At 43.9% G+C, this 18,816-nt stretch overlaps 1 protein-coding gene and 1 non-coding gene across 2 annotated transcripts in view; one reads left to right on the forward strand and one right to left on the reverse strand.

Moving 5' to 3' along the window:
• The window catches only part of PARVA (parvin, alpha), a 180,070-nt gene that overhangs the window by 127,569 nt on the left and 33,685 nt on the right, over positions 1 to 18,816 (reverse strand).
• On the forward strand, positions 15,288 to 15,360 carry TRNAG-UCC. Its single transcript has one exon. It is a non-coding gene; the product is annotated as a tRNA-Gly (tRNA).

Below are 18,816 nucleotides of genomic sequence, written 5' to 3' on the forward strand. Positions count from 1 at the left end.
ATTCTTCACAGAACTAGAACAAATAATCCTGATATTCGTATGGAATAATAAAAGACCAGGAATCGACAAAACAATCCCCCCAAAAAATAATAAAGCAAGAGGCATAACTCTCCCAAGACTTCATACAACACTACAAAACTAGTATTTTAGCTACAATTTTGATACTACAGTAATCAAAACAGTGTGGTACTGGCACAAAAGCAGACAACTGGATTAATGCGACAGAATAGAGAGCCCAGAAATAAACTCACAAGCCTACGGTTAATTAATCTTCAACAAAGCAGGCACGAATGTACAATGGGGAAAAGACAATTTCTCAGTAAGTGGTATTAAGAAAGTTGGATCATCTCACCATACACAAAAATAAACTCAAAATGGCTTAAATATTTAACATTAGACATGACACCATAAAACTAGTAGAAGAGAACATGAACAAAACATTCTCTGACATAAATCATACCAACATTTTCTTAGTCTCCCAAGGCAAAAGAAATAAGAACAGAAATAAACAAATGGGGTCTAATCAAAACATACAAGCTTTTTCACAGGAAAGGAAACCATAAGAAATGAAAAGATAACCTACAGAATGGGAGAAAATATTTGCAAATGATGTGACTGAGAAGAGCTTAATTTTCAAAATATACAAACAGCTCATAAAACTCAACAACAACAAAAGCAAACAACCCTATGCAAAAATGGGCAGAAGATCTAAATCGATATTTCTCCAAAGAAGACATACAAATGGCCAAGAAGCACATGAAAAGTTGCTCAACATCACTAATAATTCAGTTCAGTTCAGTTCAGTCGCTCAGTCGTGTCCGACTCTTTGCGACCCCATGAATCACAGCACGCCAGGCCTCCCTGTCCATCACCAACTCCCGGAGTTCACTCAGACTCACGTCCATCGAGTCAGTGATGCCATCCAGCCATCTCATCCTCTGTCGTCCCCTTCTCCTCCTGCCCCCAATCCCTCCCAGCATTAGAGACTTTTCCAATGAGTCAACTCTTCGCATGAGGTGGCCAAAGTACTGGAGTTTCAGCTTTAGCATCATTCCTTCCAAAGAACACCCAGGGCTGATCTCCTTTAGAAATGCAAATCAAAACTACAATGAGGTACTCGCTAACACCAGTCAGAAAGGCCATCATTTAAAAAAAAAAATCTATAAATAATAAATGCTGGAGAGGATGTGGAGGAAAAGGAATCCTCCTACACTGTTGTGAGTTGAGGCAGCCACTGTGGAAAACAGTATGGAGGTTCCTCAGAGAACTAAAAATAGAATTACCATATGATCCACTAGTCCCACATCTGGGCATATATCCAGACAGAACTATAGTTCAGAAAGATACATGCAGCCCTGTGTTCACAGCAGCACTATTCACAGTAGCCAAGACATGGAAACAAGCTAAATGTCCACCAACAGAAGAATGGATAAAGAAGACACGGCACATACACGCGATCGAATACTGCTCAGCCATAAAGAAGAAAAGAACGCCATTTGCAGACATGGATGCAGCTAGACACTATCGTACTATGTGAAGTAAGTCAAAAAGAGAAAGACAAATACCATGTGATGTTCCTTATACGTGGAATCTAAAATATGATACAAATGAACCTCTCCATGAAACAGAAGCAGAATCACGAACGTGGAGAACAAACTGGAGGTTGCCAAGGGGGAGAAGGTTGGGGAGGGATGAAGCAGAAGGATGGGGTTAGCAGATGTAAGCTTTCATACATAGAATGGATAAACAACAAGGTCCTACTGTAAAGCACAGAGAACTATATTCAATATTCAATGACAAACCATAATAGAAATAATATTTTACAAAAGAATATATATGGATAAGTGAATCATTTCACTGTATAGCAGTAATGAACACAACACTGTAAATCAACTGTACTTCAATTTAAAAAATAAAAAGTCTCCTAATAAAAACTAACAAAACAAACATAAAAGGAGCAAAATAAAGTTTTAAATTATAACAGATATTTATGATCCAAAATAGGAATGAAATCTTATATTATGATATAAACATACTGTCGTCAGTAATGACACCCTATTTGACAAACGGCTAATGAGGGAAAGGGAAAAGAGAGAAGGAACATTAAAAAGTGGTACTCTGTGCCAGCCTCTTATATACACATTATGCTCCCTGGAAATGTACCCAATAAACCAACATGGAGAAAATGTTCCACCTCAGTAATAACTTAAGAAATATGAGTCAAAATAACTGTAAACCTACTAACAAACAGTACAAGAGACAATGATAGAACAATATTGGCAGAGATGTCGGGAACGAGCGTGCTCAGCCATCACCGGGAGCACTGTGAGTGCTCCAGCGTTTCTGCTGGCTGCCTGTTGCCATGGAACAAGAGCTATGAAACCTCTGATCCTTAATTCTTCTTTGGGCTATATTCCCAAGGGAATACTCAAATGGAAAAGAGAGACAGAAAGGAAGAAAGGAAGCAATGCAAACAAAGTTTCTAATGGCGTATTACTAAGAAGCAAAATCAAACCGGTTTAAACGTCCAATCACAGAACAGGTTAAGTAAATTCAGTATAGCAACCCAACAGGACTCCATGAAGTTATTAAAAACTATAGGGAACACATAAGTAGATCTATGGATAGAAATGTAAACATGGAACAATTTTTAAGTTAAAAAAAAAAGTGTAAGAATCCTAAATGGGAGCAAGCACACTCCCAAACATTTCCAATCATACACAGAAGATTATGACTGTGAGTGGAAGCCCTTACCTGACTGGGACACTTGCTCTCCAAATGCAGGTAGAAGTGAAATTAGAGCAGCAGCATCTGGCTGGCACAGCCATCTACGGAGGCTTTGAATTCTATCAATAGATCTTGAACTACTCAATCCAGAATGCTCCAGGAATGATCCATTTCCATATTCTAGAGCTTAGACAGTTAAACTCCAAAAGAACATAATCAGAAAAGATTTGATCGGCCCCAGTACTTTTGAAACACATCCTTCTGGTTTGTCCTTTTACTTCATGGCTTAAGGGTCGGAGTGCACAGACGATAATTGCACAATTTCAGTTGAAGAACTTAAGCCAATTGTTTCCCACCAAAATACATACATGACTAAAAGCACTGCACCTAGATGATTGCCAACAAGCGCTTAATTTCTGACTACCCTTGCAATCACCACCAACCTGACTGTAATGCATGGCCTGAGCAGTTAGGTATTAGAGGCGAGCAGTTGAGACATGTCTTAGTGGATAGCCTACGCACGTGGGAAGTCCATTTCAACAAAACTGGTCTGAAATTATCACAAAAATAGAAAAAAAAAAAAGGCAAATTAAAAAAAAAAAATCTGTTGTTGGGATTCATCCGGTATTTAGACTCGCAGAGAAAGAATTTGATAAATATAGTCAGACTGACCACGTTGTACACTCTCTCCAGGAAAGTTCATTCATTCTCATGGCCTAATGTCCACCGTGACCACCCCCACCCTGAACTCTAGTCCCACATCTTTGCCTAGACATCCGAGTAGGGCTGAGATGTTTGTAACCCCTCTGTTACCAGGCTTGAATGCCCTTGTCTGTGCCATGAATGTGTAGTGAACCAGATCCTCAATCTCCTCTCTTGTCGGCCTGCCTCCCTGACCAACCCATGTCAAGCAATTCATAATGGCAAATGCCAGAGTCCATCAAGATGTTACATACAGTAAACTCAGCACTAACTCTCAGAGCTGGTACAGATTGAAAAATACCCCCCAAAAATGTCCTAAACAGTTTGATATGAACAGACAGATGACTGCTGCTTGGGTAACCATTGAGGGAAACAGGAATTGAAGACCTCTGGCAGCTCACTCCTCCCATTCCTTGCTGGGAGCAGTGGGTGGTGTGCAGAGCACAGGCTCTGGAGTTCACTGACTGAATCTGAATGCTGGTTATGACACTTACTCTTTGTGTGACCACAGCAAATCACTTCCCTGGGCCTCAGCTTTTTCCAGCTGGGGATAACGGTGGTTCTTGCCCCCACAAGATTGCTAAGACTATAAAGTAATTTAAGACCTATCTTGTGCTTTTAACACCACCTGACACATAGTAGGCACTCGATAAATGTTAGCTGCTATTATCATCTTCATTATCCTCTAAGAACAAGTCTTGGGCTCAGGATCAGAGCACAGAACAATCCTTACTTCAAGCAGGAGCAAAGGAGAGAAAAGATCCAGAGAGGAGGGGCAGGAAGCCAGTAGCAAGAGAACAGAACAGAGTCACGTTAGTGGCAGAATGCCAGATGAACAGTCCAGAAACTTCTACCACTGAGGCCTCTCCTGCTGCCTGAGGTTCCGAGCACCCTTCACGGTCCTCCCTCCAGCTCTCCTGTGGTGGCTGCTCAGCCGCTGGCCCAGCGGTTCTGCTTCTTCGGAATTCTTGTCCACGTACATCCTTAAAATAATCTCCATCGACTTCAGGTCATTTGAATAAGACTCTTTGCCTCTTTGAAAAGAAGATCAACTAGCTGTGGCCTTTGTTTTCTAGAAGAAGATGCGAGGAATCACTGAAGGAGAGTGAATTTATGGCCAAGCCGGAAGGCACCAGGCCTCTGGACTCCCAGCACAGTGCTCTTTCCAGGTGAACTCTCCCCTGGCTTGTGGCACTGTCTTCCGGCCAGGCTGCTGCTGTTCAAGGTCTGTTTGCCTCAGACACTGAAGACTTCTCCTGCCTTTCAGGGGTCTGCAGCAGCAATCATGGCCAGGGTTCTTCCTGCCACAGTACAGTGCTCGCCATTTTTAACATAAATAATAGAAACCAAAGGGTGTACATGGGCTTCAGATATTTCTCCGCACACTCTTCAGGGCTGCCATGTCTCCTGTTTCCTCGCCTGCTCTGGCTGTGCTTGATTCATTGTTGCTGGAACCCCTGACAGGGAAGGCTGAAAGGGACTAAGAATTTAGCTCCGCAGTCATTTCCTTGAGTCTCTGAAAAGCCCTCCCTCTCGTAATTAGCAGCCTCACTACCTCTGTGTCCTGCTTTTTCTCCCCTACTGTTGCAAAATCCATTTTCCCCGGCAGTAGAATCTCCCTTTTTGCCCAGCCAGAAGAATTTTTTAACTTCCCTGCTCAAATTTCAACCCAATAATCCTTCTCTAATGCACACCACCTTTTCCCCCCTTTAGACTGTCAAGGGCCCATCATTTCCCCATTTTCTCCTAATTTTTTATTCTTACTTGGACTTTTTGGCTCTCGGCCCTTTAGGACTTTTTCTTTTTTCTGCTTCAAACATTGTCTGCTAATACAGTATTCTTAGGCTCTTTTTCTCTTCATGTTGGGCAGGGGTCCAATCCCAAACTGCCTTTGCTTAGTTATAGCTTCTTATCTTTTTTTTTTTTTTTTTTTTTTTAAGTCTCTCTACACTACTCAACACCACAAAGGGTGCTGGCTCCTGTCTTCACATCTTACTTTTCCAAACAAAATGAACAGAATTTGCTTATTCCCTCATCTTTCCTCAACTATAGATCACCCAAAAGTATTCCTTGTTTTGTTATGGTGCCAAAAGCAAAGGCAACAAAAGTAAAAAAATAAATAAATAAATAAATTGAACTACACCAAACTTAAAACTTCTGTGTATCAAAGGACAGAATCGGCAGAGTGAAAAGGCAACCCACAGAATGGAAGCAAACATTTGTCAATCATATATCTGATAAAGGGTTAATACCCAAAATATATTAAAAATTCCTATAACTGAACAACAAAAAAATGAACTACCTGATTAAAAAATGGGCAAAGAGCTTGAATAGACATTTCTCCAAAGATACACAAATGGCCAAGGAGAACATGAGAAGAAGCTCACATCACTAATCAGGAGGGAAACATACATCAAAACCACAATGAGGGACTTTCCTGGCAGTCCAGTAGTTAAACTTCTCCTTCCAATGCAGCGGTGCGAGTTCAATCCCTGATTGGGGAGCTAAGATCCCACATGCTTCAGGGCCAAAAAGCAAAACATCAAACAGAAGCAATACTGTGACAAATTCAGTAAAGACTTTAAAAATGTCCACACCCCAAAATCTGTAAAAAACACATACACACACAGTGAGATACCACCTCATACCCACTAGGATGGCTACTATGAACAAAACATGTGTTGGGGAGAATGTGGAGACATAGGAATTCTTGTGGTGGGAACATAAAATTGTATAGCCATAATAGAAAATAGTATGGCTGTTCCTCAAGAAATTAGAAATAGATTTACCATAAGACAGAGTAATTGCACCCCTGGGTATATGCCCAAAAGAACTGAAAGCAGGAACTCAAACTGATATATCTATGTTCATAAGAGCATTATTTACAATAGCCAGATGTCTAGGGACAGATGAATGGGTAAGAAAATCTGGTGTATATATATACATAATAGAATATCATTCACTCTTAGAAAGGAAATTCTGACACATACCACAACATAGGTAAACTTTGAGAACGTTATGCAAAGTAAAATAAGCCAGTCACAAAAAGACAAATACTGCATGGTTCTACTTATAGGAGCAGAAAGTAGAACAGTGGTTTCCAGGGTCTGGGATGGGCGAGGGGTAATAGGGAATAGCTGTTTAGTGGATATAGAACTTCAGTTTTACCAGATGAAAAAGGGCTCTGGAGATCAGCTGCACAGCAATGTGAATTTACTTAACACCACTGAACTCTGCACTTGAACATAGTTAAGATGGTAAATTTTATGTTATGTGTTGTTTAGTCATTCAGTCATGTCTGATTCTTTGCGACCCCATGGACTACAGACTGCCAGGCTCCTCTCTCTGCCCATGGGATTTCCCAGGCAAGAATACTGGAGTGGGTTGCCATTTCCTTCTCCAGGGGATCTTCCTGACCCAGAGATCGAACCCAGGTCTCCTGCTACCTAGGAAGCCCATGTTATGTGTATTTTACCACAATTAAAAAAAGAAAAAAAAAAAACTTCTTGGCCACAGCCTGGTTATTTCACTAATTCATATACTAACTTGGGCAAGTTAATTCAATTTCTCCATGGTTCCATTTTTCTCATCTGTAAGTGGGATTAGTTAGTATCTACTCCAGAGGCCATTGTGAGGATTAAGTAAATTTCTATATGCAAAGTATTTAGAAAACTGCCTGACATAAAGTATTGTTCAGTCAATGTCAGTTATCACAGCAGTAATAATATTATTACAGTGTGTGAGATATTATTCGAAGCACTTCCCTATGTTAGGGAAGTAAGTCTTCAACCTACCCATCTTCCCTCCAACCTCCACCCCCAGTAAAGCTGAAATTTTACAGATGAGGAAACAGAGGCTCAGAAAGGTTAAATGATCTGCCTGGATCACATAGCCAGTGGGTGATGAACAAAGATTAAGTCTGGCTCCAATGAGGTCCGGTTGCTGAGAAGTAAGCAATCAGCATGCTGATTCCAAACCAAGATAGAACTGAATCTTCCATTCCAACTAAGAACTAGGCGGTGGGGGGAGGCTGTGGCAGGGATGGCTGAGAAGCTGGGCTCTGCTCCAGGCCAGCAACCCACCAGCTAAAGAATCCCAACTGTCTTGGTCCTCCTCCCACACCCATCCTGCCCTGGGGATGAGACCAGCTGGATCCAACAAAGAAAAATCAAGACAAGAGTGGGAAGTAGTCCCAGAGGTCACCATGGCCTTCCAGCAGATGGAAGAGCAGACACAGTGGTCAGGACCTGCCAGAGCACCCTTGTCAAGCCCACAGTGAGGGAATAAAACCCCACATCACCCAGAAAGTAGAAGCATTTATCAGGGAAAAGGCAGAGAAAGCCCCACCCCTGCCTCAGACCCTCGATGGGCCCATGCTGTGCTTGGAGAACTTCTGAGAACAGGGCACGGATGCACTTTCTGGTTTTCCTCCAGACCAAGAGAGCCTGGGTCCAGCAAAAACCTTCCAATGACAGGCAGTCTAGGGTTTCTTCTTTTAAATAAGTGATTTCTCCTCCCCCTCCAGTCCCCAAGTCTTTTAAAATACCAATGCTGGCCTTGGGTGGTCTCTGGTCACTTGCCATTGGAACCTAGAGTCTCCAGCCCAGAGGCAAGGGTACCTACCATCTGGCCAGAGGTACCCCTGCTGCTTCCTCCTCCAGTGCTGCTGGCTGCAAGGGCATCTGGCCACCCGAGGGGACTCAGGTCAGGCTATGAGCAAGAAGGAGGGCTTGGCACCAGAGGGCCCTTGAAGCAAAAGAGATCCAGAAACAGGATTTTGACATTTGGGAAGGTTTTTTTTTTCCCCCTTCCAACATAGGGAGGGGCTCTGTAAACACAAACTTAACTTGGGCCCTTGTCTGTGGGAAAAAAGCTTGAATAAATCCTCTCTCAGTGAAAAATCCCCCTCTTCTACCAATTGTTTTTTTTTTCTTTCAATTGCTTTTTTAGAGTAGGCAAGTAATACATATTCATTGTAGAAAACAAATGAGAAACTGTAGACAAGAAAATTAAAATCACCCCAACCCTACCTCCCTAGTTTTAATCATTGTTAACATTTAGGTATATCCCTCCAGACTTTTTTTCAATGTAAATATAAATGTTTATACACATATAAGCATATACTTTCTGAAAATTTTTTAATATACTGTGGAAATCATTCCATGTCAGTAATACAGAACCGCATTGTATTTTTGATGATGTTATAGTATATGCAATATACATACGCCATGATTTACTTGATATCTATTAGACGTATAAGTTTATTTCAAGGTTTTTACAAGTATGAACAATGCTGTTATCCACACAGTGTTCATACCTTTGTCTAATTATTTTTAATGAATAAACTCCTGAAAGTGGAACCGCTGGACACAGCGGTGGAGGTCACGCAGGAGAACGAGGCGCCGCAGGGCAGGTGCGCGGAGCTGCAGGAGAGGATCCTGGAGACGGGAAAGATCATGGACGGGTTTGAGGGGACTGTGAACCACGCGATGGAGGAGCTCAGAAAGAGAAGGAACTTGTCAAGGCTCAGATCCAGAAGGTTCTGAAGGAGAAAGCTCAGCTGACAGCAGACCTGTACTACAAGGAGAAGTCATTCTTCGACCTCGTCAAGCCGTCTGAGAAACAGAAGACGGTGATCGAAGGCTACGGCAGGAATGAAGAGTCGCCGAGGAAGTGCATTGAGGATTATACAGAGAGGATCAGGAAGGAGGGCCAGAAGTACCAGGTGCTGAAGGCCCAGGGGGAGGAGAAGCTTCCGCAGGCAAACAAGGAGATTGCCCAGGTCTGGAACAAGGCCCCGACAGACGCCCTGGCACTGCAGGTGGTCCTGAGGAAGGAGCAGACGCGAGTCTACTCGCTGGAGGAGGTGGTTGAGCAGAAGACTAAAGAGGATGAGCTGACCAGGATCTGGGATGACCTCACTTCCAAGATGGAGAGAATCTGACTTAGCAGCCCTCCCTGTACTACCTTCCCTTCGTGGGTGTGTGTGTTTGTCTATCTGTCTAGGGTTTCCTTCTCTATTGATCTCAATTCGATTTTTAAACTAGGTTGCTTTTGGAAAAGACTGAATAAAGTTTCCCTTAAATCTAAAAAAAAAAAAAAAATTTATGTCATACACATAAATCTCCCAACTCCAACTGTTTCACTGATATATACAAGTTTCCTTAAGTGAGGGACCTCTGCGCTATGCTCGTAATCTGAACCAGCCCTCAATTTTCTCAAACACAGTTCTCCATCATAAGCAGTTCCAAAAGAAAACTCCTTAAACCCCTTGTCTATGATCTCATAAATGACTAAGTGGCATTTAAAAGATACACAATTTTATTTTGACTTTAGTAATCCACTCAACGACTGAGTGGCTAAGCACAGCACAGCACAGTCCGCTAAAGAGAGACCCACGTGACAGGGGTACCAGGATACTTGCCACACAAAATATATTTGTACAAAATTAGACTTAACTACCCACCATCTGACACCCCCAACCTCTGCCTATCCATCCCTCTGTTCCTTCTCCCTTCTCCTTCATCCCTCCTTCCATCTATCCCATCCATCCACCCATCCATCCTTCTTCCTCTATCTTTCTTTTCAAATCACTCCCCTTCTTTCTTTTTCATCCCTGCCCTACTCTTTCTCCCTGCCTTCCTTATCGCCTCTTCTTTCCTGAAGCAGTTGGGACCCTGTATCAGAGCAGACAGTACTGGAGTTGCACGAAGTTTCCAGCTGCACGGAGAGCTGGAGAAGCTGTCTGTGAAATCCTCAGTCTTTGGTATTCATTATTTAAGTTCTGTGGAAATGGGTTCGCTTTGAAGTCTACTGACTCATCCTCCTCCTTAACTTCTTATTTCCTGTAAATGATCCATTAGTTTTTGGCAAGGTCCCTGTCACACAGCATTCCCATCAGAAGGGGCTGTTCCGCAACCCTGGGCAGTGTGAACACTGCCTTTTGCAGTGGAACTGGAAGCATGATGGGGACGTGTAGACTCTGCTTTCTTAAAAGCTGCTTCAACCAGCCCTAACGCCGCCTCGAATTAATAATGTGAAACACATGCTCCATCTGCCTGCTAAAGGGTGACAAAGCCATTTATGTTCATAATGGCCAAAATTATTCTACAGATGAAAAGTTTTCTAAAGCAGCTCACATAGGCTAGTCAATCAGTTCCACCAAGGGGGAAAATTCCCCCTCAATCATCCCACTTGAGACCTCTTTGCCAAAACAGCCAGTTCACTGTGGCATTAAGATGTTGAAAGGGGGAAACAAATGGAGATTATAAACAGTTCTCATAAGTTTTCAAACTTTCTGCCCCTGGTAAGGCATGCATAGATTAGCGCCAACAGCTTAGTGGGAAAGGTCATGTGCCTTTTCACAAAGATCCAGGGAGCCACGCAGGACTCTTGTGGACTTCAGAAACTAAACAAATCAGTTACAAAGGGGCGGGGGGAGGGGAAGCAGTTCTTTAAGAAAAAAACCGAATTGGACTGGAAAAGTACTATAATCAGCAAAAAGCTAAATCTTTCCCCCTCCCCCCACGCCCACACTCCCTGCTCCCCACACGCGGCTGGTGGGAGCAGAAAGATAGTCCTTTGATACCAGAGCAAATAAAAGTTTGAATTACTGACTGCTCATGTTAATGCTGGATTTTACTACCACCATATTTCAAAATGAAATTATTCTAACATCTATGCCTCAAATTAAGATCTGTGATAATATATATTACAGTTCAGAAAATGTCTTAGGTTCAGATGATGTAAAGGCTGATTCCCCTGGAGAGTAAACACTGGCCATTGTTTCTCAAGGGCTAAAACTCTCCTCATCCCTCCAAATAAATTTAAGTACTGATGACATCAGGGAGTGCTGCCCGGTTATCAAAGCACATCTGGGGTGGGGGTGGGGAGGGCAAGATAATGCCACTTAATAGTCAAAGTGGTGGAAACGTCTTAAACGCAGGGTTGTCAAAAGAGGGCTTTCTCCTATTATTTACAGATATGAAAGCCCTATGAGAAAGTTTAGCACACAACACATGAAATTTAACTCTCTCCACTCCACCACGTTGGAATCCTGGTTTCAAGTTTCCCACACCATCTTTACTCCTACGGGCCCGACAATGTCTTTTGGGGTGTATTCATAGATATCCAGAGCCCAAACACCCATCTGTGTAAGTACAGTTGGCAGCTCACTTCTCAGACATAAACTCTCCCCAAGTCCTGGAGTCCTCGGTGCTCCCTACTGGCCTCCGCACATCACTCATCAAGGTGGTGGGGGAGGGGCACGCGGGTGAAAAGCAAAGAGCTAAGCCTGCCCACCAGTGCCCAGGTGGGCTCCGCAGCCAGCCTTACATTCTAAAAGGAGCACAGCCCTTCATTCTATGGCATTAGGTCCTCTGACACAGCGGCAGGATGTCTCCTCCTCTCAGCAGCTCCACGAAGCAAAACTTCAGCAGCTTCCCCCAGGCACACTAAGGAGAGGTTCATTGTGAACAGGCAGCAAGGGTCAGCCACACCTCACACTTCTCTCCCGACCCCATCTTCGGGGCTAAGCAAATAATTCTACATGAGAAAAATATATATATTTCCACTTTTAAAATTACATCTCACAATTCCTCTCACTTCTTATGAAAACAAGATCAAATGTTTGTAAGGACTCACTTGAATATATTTTCACTTTCCAAGCACAAAGTAGAGGACAAAAAAAAAAAAAAAAGAAATTCTCAGCAGCCACAAGACAAGAACGCCTTTCTCCTTCCCTGCCAAATCCAAGCATTATGCACATAGAATGAACATGATGCAATAGAAACATCTCCAAATGCTTTCTGATACATTCTCTCATTTAATCTTGCGACTCCTTAATGCTCACATTTTAATTGCAGTCTTGGAGCCTTAAATTCCTCCAAAGGTGCTAAAATACGAAAGAATGTGAAGCATGATTTCATACTAACTAGAAGCAAGAGAGGATTTCAGGCCTCTTAAAATAAAAATCTATCTTCAAACCCCTCAGAGTCTGCATGAAACACAGCAAATTCAGTCTGCTGTCCCGAGGGAAGCAGGCTGCCGTAAAACGTAAGTAACTCCTCACTGGTACTGTTAGCTTTTTATGTGTTTTAATTTTAAAACCCGTGTATAATTATCTCTTATTTACTAGAGTCACAACTCTTGCCAAAGGGAACACAAACCACTTCTTTGGGGATGAAGTTGCTGACAAAGGTTTGACAAAGAAAAATAATTAATAGCTCCATGCTGACCCCAGGGTAAGTCTTGGAGCACAGCGAAGTGAACTGGCCAAGGATGAGCCGGGCATGGGCGCGTGATGCCCGGCCAAGGGCATGGCACACACCCGGTCCTGAGAAGCTTGGAGGCTTCTGAAGGGACTCAGGCTATGGGACAAAAGTATGAGAGGTTTTTGCACATCCTCCTTTAGTCATGGTTCTGTGTTGAAACTGCTTTGCGCTCCAGTTACAAATGCTCTCCTGTTTAAGAAAGCTGTGGATAGACAATTAATGCCTTTCAGCTGGGGCTGGAGTGTTCTCCAAGTTTGGTTCTGGGCTCTATGGTTTAGCATGCTCATTCTCAGAAATTCTGGCTAGAGAGCCTTTGGGATAGGGAGCCGCCAGGGCCAGGTTCCTGGAACCTGTCCGATAGGCACCTCACCTGATCACTGTCACATTTGGGGAGCCAAGCAGAAGGTGGGTGCGGGAGGATCATGAGCAGCTGGGTCAAAACCCTTAGGAGGAGGAGTCTGCCTCTTAAAACATGCGAGTTCAGAGATTCCATCATAACTTTGCTCTTAAACTATAAAAGTCTTCTGAGTGCAAACCTCATTCAATTCTAGCAGATACCCACCCCCCACCCCCTGCATTTTCATTTGTCTACCGTGAGTGCTAGGAAGCTTGTAGCCCCAGAACTGTAAGATACCATCATCCTTTTTATCATTATTATTAATGATGGGTTTACTTGCAATACCATATCTTTCTGTCTCCTGCAATAATCCCATCCCATCCCCTGGAGCACGGACATGTTTCATGATTGGCAGCTATTTTAGATCCTTTTGGGGTGTGCTTGTGTGACTGACAAGACTTCAAGTCTTGAAGCCAGAAAGAATTTGATTTCCAGCCTTGACAAACCACTTAATGTGGCTGACCCTCAGCTGCCTCACCTATGAGACGGGGCTCTTATCTTTGTAGCAGAACGGGTGAGGATTATGCTGCTTTAATCCCCCCTGGATGCCCAAGGGCAAGTGCCTGGCATGGGCATCCAGAGTGTAACATGGAGTAGGTACCCAATACACTAGAGCTACTGTTATTCTTATGAGTGTTAATAACACCAGCCACAAGGACAAAATTAAAGAGGTTACTGACCCCAGAGAAAAATTTCTAATTCAAACTTCATTATCTTAAATTAACTCAGCTATTTTTTTCCCCCTTCTCATAGAATTGAAAAAAAGCCCTGAGATTTTGGCTCCAATTTCTCAGTGATAATCTTGGCTTTAGTAATATCCATTAAGAGTTTCCAATCCAGGGAGAACTATTAACTCTGCAGTGGAAGCAGAAACTCGGATATCTGAATGAAGTGAAGGTCTGCTGGCAGTTGTAACGAGATCATTTGCTCCTGCAAATGTTATTTCTTGGCTATCGGTATCTTTTGTGCGAATTTCTGCAGGCAGAGATCTCGGGGGGAAAAAGACTGTCTGGGGCCCACACGTGTTTTCAGAACAGGCTGGTACATCCTGTCCTTGCTACAGAGCCTGGTACATCAGTAGCAAAACAGACCTCTCTTTGGACACACTTTTTTTTGTGAATTCTGCAGGACTCAAGGCTGGCTGCTGAAGCCACCACTCAATCTTCCTCTCAGGCTGGGTCGGTGAGCTGCTCCCTGGAGCCCCCTGGTGGCCCTTTCCATGTTCACACCATGTACTCACACCCCTCAGGGGCAGGGAGAAAGTGGCTTTAAAAGAGCCACCCAAAGGGTGGTTACTGGCATCCTTCATCCACAGGGACACCCCCACATTTTTAGGATCAAGGAAACATGCTGTGTTAAGGCTGGTACAGACACAGCACCTCTCTTAAATGTCAGAGTCGTTCACTGAACAGCTAGCTCTCGAGCATTTACTGCATGCCAGGCCTCACACCGGGCATGAAGAATAGACAGGATTATGACTCAGTCCCTGCTCTCAAGAAGCTTCTGGCCCAGAGGGAGAGGTGGACCAATACCTGTACCAAGAAGGACAATACAGAGAGAAATGCCAAGTTTTGTGGGAACCCCGGGGACAGTGTCAGCCTCCTTAGGCAAAGTGGGAAGGACATCAGGGAGGAGGCAAGAGTTAACCTGTATCTCATAGGCCAAGAAGTAGCTGAACAGAGAAAGGAGGACAGGCATTCCAGAATCAATATACATCAATATACAATATACATCAATATAGAAGAATCAATATACATCAAGGCCCAGACTTCTTGGGGGACTGTGGTGAATTTGGAGGGCTCCCAGCTGGGAGAAGAGGCTAGAGAAGTGGGTGGGACAGGCTGAGAAGGATCTCATAGGCCACACCAAGGGCCCTGCTTATCTAACCGTGATTCTCCAAACTGTGCTTGAGAGTTCCCGCAGACATTTGATTCTAATTTCATGGATGCTGAAGCTAAAAGAACTCTGTGGTAGCCATCCACGATCCACTGACTGCAAATTCTTGCGTTTAACTCCAGGGTAACCAGGAGAGAAACATCAAATTCCAATACAGGGGCATCCTACAAAATATCTACAAAACACCAGTACTCCTGAAAGTCTGAGAGCCTGTCACAGGCAACAGGAGCCTAATTCCTTAGAGGAGCCTAATTCCATTTCTGAGTGACAATTAAATGTAATATGCCGGGACTTCGCTGGTGGTCCAGTGGTTAAGACTCTGCACTTCCAATGCAGAGGTCCCAGGTTCGATCCCTGGTCAGGGAACAGGATTCTGCATGCCACAACTAAGACTCAGTGCAGCCAAGTAAATAGGTATTCTAAAAACTAAAATAAAATGCTATCACACTTAAAAAAATAATAAATGTAATCTGCTATCCTGGATGCAATTTTGCAACAGATAAATGACGTTCCTAGGTGAAAACTAGGAAATAAAGTACAGAGCCTAGTTAATGATTATGTATCGATCTTGGTTCATTAATGGTAACAAATGTGCCATACTGGCGTAAGATGTTAACAATTAACAATAGGGGAAACTCTATGCAAGGCAAATGGGAATTTCTGTACTCCTCAAAATTTTTATAAGTCTGAAGTGGTTTGAAAAAATAAAATTAATTTTTAAAAAGTTCTGTGTTCATACAGATAGCCAAACTACTGTCTGCAATGGGTTGTATAATTAAATATTAATTATACAACTGTATAATAAAATGATAATACATGTTACACATGAGAACTTAGAAGATTGATTCATATTCTAGTAATAAGAGCCAACATTTTATTGAGCACGTATGCTCAGCCAGGCACTCTCCTAAGTAATCACTTCTGATCTCCAAAAGAGCCCCATGCACTAAGAACTGCCAACATCCCATTTTACAGGTGAGGAAATGAAGACAGCAATTAGACAACTTGTTGGAATTACATAAGTGGCACAGTCTGGATTTGAACCCAGCTCTGTCTGATGCTAGAGTCCGGATACTTAATGACAATTCTATACTTTACTGCCTCCTGGTATTCAGCTTTATATACTGATATTTCACTGAAAAAAAAATGCATTGATTTTACTATTCTTTTTAAGGTTTAAAACCACAGTTATAAATGGGATGATAAGAGGAGGGGGATTTCCAGTCAATGAGGGACTAGGTCAGAGCTGGTGGTTGGCACAAACGTTCTGACAGTTTCAGTGTGAAGGATGGACTAGTATAGGCTGGGCCCCTGCTGCAGAGATATTCTAGCAACATCTCCAAAAGGAGGAGGAGAGGCAATCAGAGAGAATGAACTTCCCTAAAAGGATAAAGCGAAGGCCCTTGCTTTATACAGGAACCCTTTGTATCCAGCCCCAACCAATCATACCCCAGGCATTGCTGAGCCCCTAACTTGTGCCTGGACAGGTCTGCCTCCAGGAGCTCCTCTTGGCTGCCTCCACAGACAGGACCTGATGATTAGTAAAGGGAAAATAAGAGCAGTCCAAGCAAGGAGGCAGCTGGCCCAGAGCCCCCCAGAGGAGGGGCAGGGTCTGAGAAGGGGTGTTAGTGGGGGCAGGGGGAGGGCTGGGGTGCCTCATGGAGGAGGCCTGGGGGCTGGGCCCAGGGCAAGCCCACCCCTTCCTGCAGTCCTTGTGTCTGGGTCACCAGCCAAGGGGATTGGAGCTGAGAGCCCAACCTCTCACCACCAGCTCAGCCGCTTCCCCTGCCCTCCCAGGTCAATGAAAAGCAGGCCTCATTTCACTTCTGTACTTGAGAGGCTGCCATGTGTCACCAGAGGCACATATGGAGTTTGGTACCCCTAGAGGTTGTGGAAAATACCAGAAAGTCTCCTAGACCGTCAACTTCTCCAGAGTCGTCTTATCTAGCCTGGCATGCCGTAGGCATCCATCAATAGATGGTGAACTAAATGGAAATCTTAAAATGCATGCGTCATAGGTCATACTGGAGTGAACTGAACTGGAGTTTGGAATATTTAGTACAAAATCTTTACCACATACTTAGAGGCTTGAAACAACACAAGTTCACTATCTCACAATTCTGGCCGTCAGATGTCCAAATGGGTTTTTCACTGGACTCAAATCAAGATGTTGGCAGGGGATTTCCCTGGTGGTCCAGTGCTTAAGAGTCTGCCTGTCAATGCTGGGGACGTGGGTCCAATCCCTTGTCCGGGAAGATGTCACGTGCCACAAGGCAACTAAGCCCGTGTGTCACAACTGAAGATGACATGCTCTGGACCTAAGTGCTGCAACCACTGAAGCTTGAGCACCTAGTCTCTGCCACAGGAGAAGCCACCACAGGGAGAAGCCCCTGCTCACCACAACTAGAGAAAGCCCACGCACAGCATCCAACACCCAGAGCAGCCAAATAAAAAAAAAAGATGCTGGCAGGGTTGCATCCCCTCCAGAGGCTCTAGTTTTTGTTGTTCAGTTGCCCAGTTGTGTCCGACTCAGCAACGCCATGGACTGCAGCAGGCCAGGCCTCCCTGTCCCTCACCATCTCCCAGAGTTCGCCCAAGTTTATGTCCATTGCATCGGTGATGCCATCCAACCATCTCATCCCCATCACCCTCTTCTCCTTCTGTCTTCAATCTTCCCCAGCATCAGGGCCTTTTCCAGTGAAAAAGCTCTTTGCATCAGGTGACTGAAGTATTGGAGCGTCAGCTTCAGCATCAGTCCTTCCAATGAGTATTCAAGGTTGATTTCCTTTAAGATTAGCTGGTTGGATCTCCTTGCTGTCCAAGAGACTCTCAAGAGTCTTCTCCAGCACCACAGTTCGAAAGCATCAATTCTTCGGTGCTCTGCCTTCTCTACGGTCCAGCTCTCACAACTGTACATGACTACTGGAAAGATCAAAGCCTTGACTATACGGACCTTTGTTGGCAAAGTGCTGTCTTTGCTTTTTGACACACTGTCTAGGTTTGTTGTAGCTTTCCTGTCAAGAAGCAATCATCTAAGGCTCCGAGGGGAATGTAAAAGGTTCTATTTCCTTGCCTTTTCCAGCTCTGCGGCCCCCTGCACTCCTGAGCTCGTGGCTGCTCCCCCATCTTCAAAGTCAGTAACACTGTCTCTCTCTGACCTTCCTCCATGGTCATGTCTCCCTCTGACTCCCTTCTGCCTTGCTCTTCCTCTTTTAAGGATTATTATGATTACACGAAGATCATGGCATCCGGTCCCATCACTTCATGGGAAATAGATGGGGAAACAGTGGAAACAGTGTCAGACTTTATTTTTTGGGGCTCCAAAATCACTGCAGATGGTGACTGCAGCCATGAAATTAAAAGACGCTTACTCCTTGGAAGGAAAGTTATGTCCAACATGGGTAGCATATTCAAAAGCAGAGACATTACTTTGCCAACAAAGGTCCGTCTAGTCAAGGCTATGGTTTTTCCAGTGGTCATGTATGGATGTGAGAGTTGGACTGTGAAGAAGGCTGAGCGCCGAAGAATTGATGCTTTTGAACTGTGGTGTTGGAGAAGACTCTTGAGAGTCCCTTGGACTGCAAGGAGATCCAACCAGTCCATTCTGAAGGAGATCAGCCCTGGGATTTCTTTGGAAGGAATGATGCTAAAGCTGAAACTCCAGCTCTTTGGCCACCTCATGTGAAGAGTTGACTCATTGGAAAAGACTCTGATGCTGGGAAGGATTGGGGGCAGGAGGAGAAGGGGACGACAGAGGATGAGATGGCTGGATGGCATCACTGACTTGATGGACGTGAGTCTGAGTGAACTCCAGGAGTTGGT

Source organism: Bison bison, unplaced genomic scaffold, assembly GCF_000754665.1.
Source record: "Bison bison bison isolate TAMUID 2011002044 unplaced genomic scaffold, Bison_UMD1.0 scf7180017864518, whole genome shotgun sequence".
NCBI classification, from domain to species: Eukaryota; Metazoa; Chordata; class Mammalia; order Artiodactyla; family Bovidae; genus Bison; species Bison bison.